At 35.2% G+C, this 7,945-nt stretch overlaps 1 long non-coding RNA gene across 1 annotated transcript in view; it reads left to right on the forward strand.

The window, feature by feature from the left end:
- The window catches only part of LOC145283576 (uncharacterized), a 117,248-nt gene extending 110,002 nt beyond the window's left edge, over positions 1 to 7,246 (forward strand). Inside the window, exons 2-3 of the long non-coding RNA XR_013868638.1 lie at positions 4,598 to 4,735; positions 6,730 to 7,246. This is a non-coding gene — a long non-coding RNA (uncharacterized LOC145283576). The remainder of the gene's footprint in view (positions 1 to 4,597; positions 4,736 to 6,729) is intronic.
- Positions 7,247 to 7,945: the final 699 nt, after the last annotated feature.

The following is a 7,945-nucleotide window of genomic DNA, read 5'->3' on the forward strand; positions in this document are numbered from 1 at the left end:
TGTCAGCTACAGTCCTCAGTAGTAGTGGAGATGAAACAGAGCCCTTCAGGGTTGACACGGGAGTGAAACAGGGATGTGTCATTGCCCGAACCCTGTTCTCCATCTTCATTACTGCTATCCTCCATCTCACGGACAAACATCTTCCCCATGGAGTTCGGATTATGTACAGAACTGACGGGCGACTTTTTAACATCAACAGATTTAGGGCCAAAGGTCGAACGAACACCATATCCATTATAGAGCTACAGTATGCAGACGATAACGCCCTTGTAGCCCTCTCAGAAGAGGACCTACAGTGTACACTGGTTAACTTCACGAAGGCGTACAAACAGCTAGGACTAACAATTAATATAAAAAAACAAATCCTCCATCAATCACCACCAAACAGTACTCCAGTCTCACCCACAAACATCTCCATCGACAACGCTAGACTGGAAAATGTGGACCACTTCCCATACCTAGGCAGCATCCTATCATCAAAAACCAAGATAGATGATGAAATACAACACCATCTCAGCTGTGCCAGTGGGGCTTTCTCAAGGCTAAGGAAGAGAGTATTTGAGAACCGTGACCTTCTGGCAAAGACCAAAATCATGGTATATAAAGCTGTCTTGCTGCCAACTCTTCTCTATGGATCGGAGACCTGGACCACATACAGGAGGCACGTAAAAACCCTGGAGACGTACCACCAAAGATGCCTCCGAAAAATCCTCAGAATTAGTTGGAAGGACCGACGCACCAACACCAGCGTCCTGAGTGAGGCTGACATTCCCACTATCACCGCTACTGTTGCTTAACGCCAGCTCAGATGGACTGGTCATGTTGTCCGAATGCCGGATCTCCGCCTCCCAAAACAGATTTCCTACTATCAGCTTGTTGAGGGAAAGCGTGCCCAGGGTGGCCAAAAGATGAGGTATAAGGACAACATCAAAGCAAATCTAAAGCGGTTTCACATGGACCTTGAGACATGGGAGGACGTGGCTGGGAGCAGGTTGGCATGGAGAAACGCTGTCCACAAAGGTGCTGCGCTTTATAGTAGTGACCTAAATCAAGCTGCTGAGGATAAACGCAAGCACAGAAAGGACAGATTATCAACCAGACACACCCAACCCCACCCCACCACCACTACCTTTATCTGCCCAAATTGCACAAGACAAATTGGGTCTATGATTGGGCTCTATGCTCACCTGAGGACCCACAGAAGCCACAACGGAGGACAGTCTTACTCGGACACGAGTGACCGCCGATGATGATGATGACATATATATATATACATATATATACATATATATATACATAAACATATATATATATATATATATATATATATATATATATATATATATATATATATGGCTGTGTAATCGAACCCCAGGAAAGAAACTACTAGTTACTTCTAGAATAAGGAGAGATTAGAATTTGTGAACAGGTATGTAATATGGACATATGAACATTGGGCAAAAATATGTAAAAATATTAAGAATAAACGAGAAACAAATAAAGAAATCTTTTAACCTCCTCACGTTTTAACAGTTGTGTATATGTGTTAAAATAATAGTAAGCTTTTATTTTTTTAATCTTTTAACCATAAAAATTAATCAATTGTACGCATATAAATTAAGCATGTAATATGATATAATATATGTGCTTAATAAACATATGTGACGGAAAATATTCTGATGTTATTTTTTCAATTATCAAAATATCGAATCCCTATTTTATTAAATTAAGAATCTGCATAGCTTACAAATACTAAAAGGTCAGCACAGTAACAATTAATACTTCTGCCGAGTCAGGACCGCGTTATAAATTAAAGTGTCTGATCAGTTTATATTAAAACGATGGAATTTGTAAATTAATGTTTCTCTCGTTTACTTTTCTCGCGCAATCTTTGGCAAATTTAGTTATTAGGAAATAAATTACAACTGTTACTGACAAAACATTAAATGTCATACTCAAAAAGAGACACTTATTGTTCCGCAGAAAATATTTATTTTTTTAATGGGAAATATGTCTTTAGTTCAACATTTAAGAATGTTCCGGTCTTTAATGTAAAGATACCGAATTATTCCCGGCAATAATAATAAAATGGTTCTTATTTAGTCATAAACATCATTTTTTATTTATTTTAACTGGCTTATGATGATTGTTAATGAATATTTATGTGCATTATTAATTTAGGTCACTGCAATGGGATACATTTGTTTGAGAATATAACGTGTCCTCCCTGTAACGTGAAAGCTGTAATTTTTGTCGTAATATTTTATTCCAAGACGATTTATTTAAATTATGAACCATCAAAAACGCAATGGCCTTTATTCGAATAGCTATCAAAACTGAAAATTCTAACTTCTACATCTATAAAGATTCATGTCGTTTTGTCATTCCCTACACAAAGAACACTCAATTCCTGTTACTGTTTTTTAAGACAATATATGTTCGAATATGTAATCCGTCATTTTTCTTATGATCCAGTTGTAGAAAAGCGTATTTATAATTTTTCAGCAGCATTTTCCCCAAAAACAAACGGGCATACATTTTTTTCTGATAACTAAACGATTACTCAGTTTATCAAAACACCGTCTTTATTTGTAAGAAGTACTTGTAAGAAGTAGCACGCAGAGAAAATAACAACGAGATAAGAAAATTATACAAAGAGAATAGGTTTTGCAGATTTCAAAAAAAAAATAAAAAACCGTTCACATACGCGTTCTACTTGACTCGGCTCTTTGTTTATATTCATTGATGTTTGCTAGTGTATATTAATCGAATTTTATCGTTTTTGTCTGATTATTTACGTCACTTCTAAATAAATATCTGTGAGGGCAAGATTGGTTCTTTTTTCATGCTTGGTAATCTGACATTTCCACAAAATGTGTGCATGAAATAAATATTTTAACTCACTCTACAAATTTATACACCACCAGTCACAAAGCAGGACTAATATGACAAAAAGCTGTCATTGTCCACATTATTAAATTAATACAATGCATTGCCACAGGTTTTATCTAATCTTCCGTTTCAATGTCTTTCTACAAAATCCTAATATCAATTTAAATATAGGACGCCGCAAATAAAATCTCAATTACAAGGGTTTTTTTTAATTAAGCTCAAAACAGAAAAATACATCAGTTCTTTGTCCCAATATAATGAATGTTCACGAATCATCATTCCTTTTTTGTTGTTCGTGAACATATTCTTATTTATATTACTACATGATATGCTTCAGCACTAGCAAAAATACTATCAACAGTTATCGTCCAAAAGGGTCCATCACACGTGAATGCCAGACCCTAGCTGGCAAAAGAAACGGAAGTTGAACTCGACCAGATCTTTAGCATAGTCAGATAAAACACAGGGTTTCTATAAAAAAGATAATTCACACCATACACAACATGTTTAATCCATTTGATTATGAACCAGCTGGCTTGATCTATATTGCGTTAGCATTAGCTGCAACACAAGATGTTAAAACATATCTCCAAATTGCTAAAGCAAGGAGCTAATCAAAATTTTACAATTTCTGTGGGCAGTGTCCACGAACAGACGAATGGATTTTTTGCATCGATGATTAAAATAAATTTCAAGACATTCACTAGTATGTCTAAAAAATCAAAACATAATGTCAACGGAAAAGATAAAACTTTGGAAGCAGATAGAAATTTCCTAGCAATATTGGTTTTTATTGGTGGAATCAGAAATATTAATTTTCATTAATTATTAGCATATTATTTAGGTCCCCAAATTCACAAAGATCCAAGGTTAAACCTACTAAAGCAAACTTATTTTTATGTTTTAGAAAGTCATGCAAACAATACTATTATAAAGGTCCATATAGTATGTGGCATATAAAGAGTTGATGGTATGCCATTTATACATCAATTAGATGTAAACAAATGACAAAGAGAAAAAACATTTCTGATCTTGCATATATTTTAAAAGTTTAGTGAACTGGGAAAAATCGAATCATTCTAAATAAATTGGCCGTCACATATCAGCAGATTTCTATCAAAAACATAAAGAGCGAAAAAGAGCTGCTAGCAGATCACAGATAATAAATTTCATGGTCTGTTTCTTCCTCAGCAATAGAAGAAATTTCTTTCAAATACAGAGAATAAAGAATGTTTAATAGAATTCCTGGATGACATCAGTTAAGAGAAGTGAAAGTGTATTTGCCACAAAACAGGAAATTCCATTCCTTCTCACCTGGTAAAGAGACAATTGATATGGTCATCAGGCTAAGTGAGATGAGACTTTTTAGCTCACAAAGAAGAACCACCACTGATACAGATGTATTTGTAATGCTATTTGCACAATCCTATTCAAGCGCATTTATACACCCACACGGAAATAAAAACAATTTTCCTGATAATAGTTATGAAGATAATGAAAGACAGTTTTAGAGGTTCCATCAGCTAAGCCTTGTTTGGTCTACATTGTTTACAGGATGTAATAGTGTAAGTTCGTTTGATGCAAGGTGAAAAGAAAACACTTGGTTTATTACTGAGAGAGAATAGGAATTGTTATGCATTAAAGGATCTTTTGTCAAACCGGACACTACAAAATCATTGGAAATAGTTTGTTTGTTTTTTTGTAGATTGTATCAGCAAAAATTGTTACAAGTGTCAATGAAGCTAGATGCATTACGTTTAGATGTCAAAGAAAATTAGAAATCACATTGCCTACCAGTCAAGATGCCCTGGGGAACAGATCAAGTGAGCTGACTATCAAACAGGTATGTTTTATAAATAATAATAAATGTTCTATTATATTCCAAAATTAAATTTATGGAGATATTTTTTATTTGCTTATTATAAACAAATAAATTATTAGCATTGATTATAAATGTATATCTACCTAGCATTTCAGCCCGGCGTTGCCTAGGTGTTTGGATGCGTGTGTTGAGCAAGAAAAAAATAAAAGTAAAAAGTGGAAGTAGGAAGACAGGCTGGAACCCGTACTGGAAAGGAGGAAAAACGGTGAAAATCCGGACGTCTTTGCTGTTACGACCACCGCTAAACCGGGGGTGATGTAGGTTTTATTTAAGGCTAAACAATCGAAAGGACGGGATGACTTTAAAAAATATCGGCGGAAAAAGCGCCCCCCCCCCGTAGAAAAGTGTCCAGTTGAAGGTGAAGTAATCAATGTTTTTAGCCATTTTTCGATATTGTCGCCTGAAAGATAAAACTTCATAACAATACTGATCTTGTAAAATCCGTCGCTTCTGTCAGACATACAAACATACATACATACATTTAGGCAGACATGCAAACATATATGCATACATTTATATATTGGTAACTGAAAATTTTCGACCCAAACCGATTTAAAAGCTTGCCCTATCTCTGAATACCCTTTATGTAAGTTTTCAAATGTTAAGACCAGAAAGTGTCTGAGTAATTTGGTAGAGACCGCAGAAGTCAATTTGTTTTTACTTTGACCCCTATTATGACCCCTTAACATTTATTGTTTAGGGCTCAAATCAAGTTATTACGTTAGACCCAAAATTGTCGGAGGAGTTCGGTAGAGTTCTTAAGGGTCAAATCGTTGAACTTTGCCCCTTAACAGCCAGCTTTCTGGCTAAAATGGATCATAAAGATTTTCCCAAATCTCAGCGACTTGTTTATCAAATTTCGAGTCCGTAGACTTACAATTGACAGAGGTATTGGGTAGAAAAATGTACACAGACACAAACAGAGACACGTTCACTTTTATAGATATACTAGCATTTCAGCCCGGCGTTGCCAGGGTGTTGTGCAAAACGAAAGAAAAAAAAAGTGGTAGTAGGAAGGCAGGCCCGAACCCGTACCGCGAATGAGGAAAAGAACGAAAAAACCCCGACGTCTTTGCTGTTACAACCACCGCTAAACCGGAAGTGACTTATGTTTAAATTAAGGCTAGACAATCGAAAGGATTGGATGACTTTACAAAACTCTCGGCGAAAGAAGCGATCCCCCTCTGTAGAAAAGTGTCCAGTTGAAGGTGAAAATATAAATGCTTTTAGCCAATTCTTCGATATATGTCGTCTGAAAGGTCGCACTTAAAAACGATACTGATCTTGGTAAAATCCGTCGCCTGTGTCGAAAGCTTTAGGCAGACATGCAAACATACATGCATGCCTAAATACATACATTTATATATTGCTAACTAAAAATTATCGACCCAAACTGATTTAAAAGCTTGCCCTATCTCTGAATACCGTTTATGTAAAATTTCAAATGTTTAGACCAGAAATTTTCTGAGTAATTTGTGTAGAGTCCGCAGAAGTGAATTTTTTTAAAAAAATTGACCCGTATTATAGTCCCTTAATATTTATTCTATTGGGCTCAAATCAAGTTATTAAGTTAGATCCACATCCAAAAAACCTGTATCTAAAATTTCAAGTGTTTAGACTCAAAATTTTCGGAGGTGTTTGGTTGAGTTCTCAAAGGTCAAATCGTTGAACTTATACCCCTTAACAGCCAAATGTATGGCCGAACACCGAGGAAAATATTATCCCAAATCTCAGTACCCTGTATATCAAATTTCGAGTCTGTAGACTTTAAATTGACAGAGTTATTGCGTAGGGAAATGCGCACAGACATACACAGAGACACGTTCACTTTTATGGATATATAGATCAGCAATGAAGATCGAGTATCAAAATATTTTTGACCAAAACCTTTTATGATTGAGATTGAATCTTAACAATTTTTTCAATATAATTTTTTCTTTATTTCTATATTTCAGGTGCCCATAAAAGGAGCCCCCACGCCAACTCAGATATTCCATCCCCTGATTGCAATGGATTGAAGACGGAAAATGGAGATTTAGTACTCTATTGAACACATTTTGTCTCTGCTCCACAGAGTTTAATTAAATTTTATTAACAGCTCTACAAAATGTAACAGAAATTATTGTAAATGTGTAACCATTTGTATATCATTACAAAAGAGTGTCTCATCAACAGATATGTGAAAATGTGCTAAATGCGCATGTTATAATATTAGTAAAGTGAAACTGGTGATGCTGATGACATTAATTATGATAATAATGATGATGCTGATGATCGAAATGATAAAGTAGCATCAGCACTCATCCATCTTTAATAAAACAATTTATGATTTTGTTTATTTAAATGTTACTTTTTTAACTTTCATTAAACTGACAATAAATGATAAATTTATTGAATTGTTGCAAACATGTGTTGTGTTTTATATATTAAATTATACCGAATTTAATTGGAAATAAAATATGCTAAAGCTCATATTCGTCTGTTTATTGGCTTGGGTGCTACCGTAATTTAGCATGGTTATTTGAGTGATTGTCGCAACATTTGTACTTGTGGAAAAATTACTATATTCAATAGTCTATTATTATTTATTTAGATAAATTCTTTCTTATAACTTCAACTGAGACCACTGAATAAAAATCTAGAAGGAGTTTTACATTTGGCTTCCAAGCCTAATTGTGTTGAAAGAAATTATATAATTTCACCGGATGGAACCATGAAATTGTCGCTCTTGGAAAGACGACGTGATTTCATTTCCGTTTGATAAATACTGGTTTTCTATTTTTGTTGCAGACAATCTATTAGTTGGCCATTTGTGCACAATCCCAAGAGCAATAGGAACCTTCTGTCATGCTTGAAAGATAACACAATGTTTAACGAGCGAGAACCATACTGATCTAAGTTATGACAGAAGGACTATTGCCAGCTTCCATAAAATGCAAATCCAGACGGACGGTTCAACGTTTGCGGACACAGCTCAACGAAACTGGACTAAGTTTTTTAGTCTAACATCGAGAATATAACTAACATGACTTCCGAGAACACAAAGCCAGACTGAGCGCCGCCATTCACTATTCCCCCGAGCTCCTGTAGGGGCCTGTGGAAAACGCATGCTCTAAGCTCTAGACCCATATCGAGGCGATGATTTATGTTTTAAAGCGGCTACATTGAATT

Source organism: Euprymna scolopes, chromosome 8 (genome assembly GCF_053919585.1).
Source record: "Euprymna scolopes isolate OS-2025 chromosome 8, ASM5391958v1, whole genome shotgun sequence".
Lineage (NCBI taxonomy): Eukaryota > Metazoa > Mollusca > Cephalopoda > Sepiida > Sepiolidae > Euprymna > Euprymna scolopes.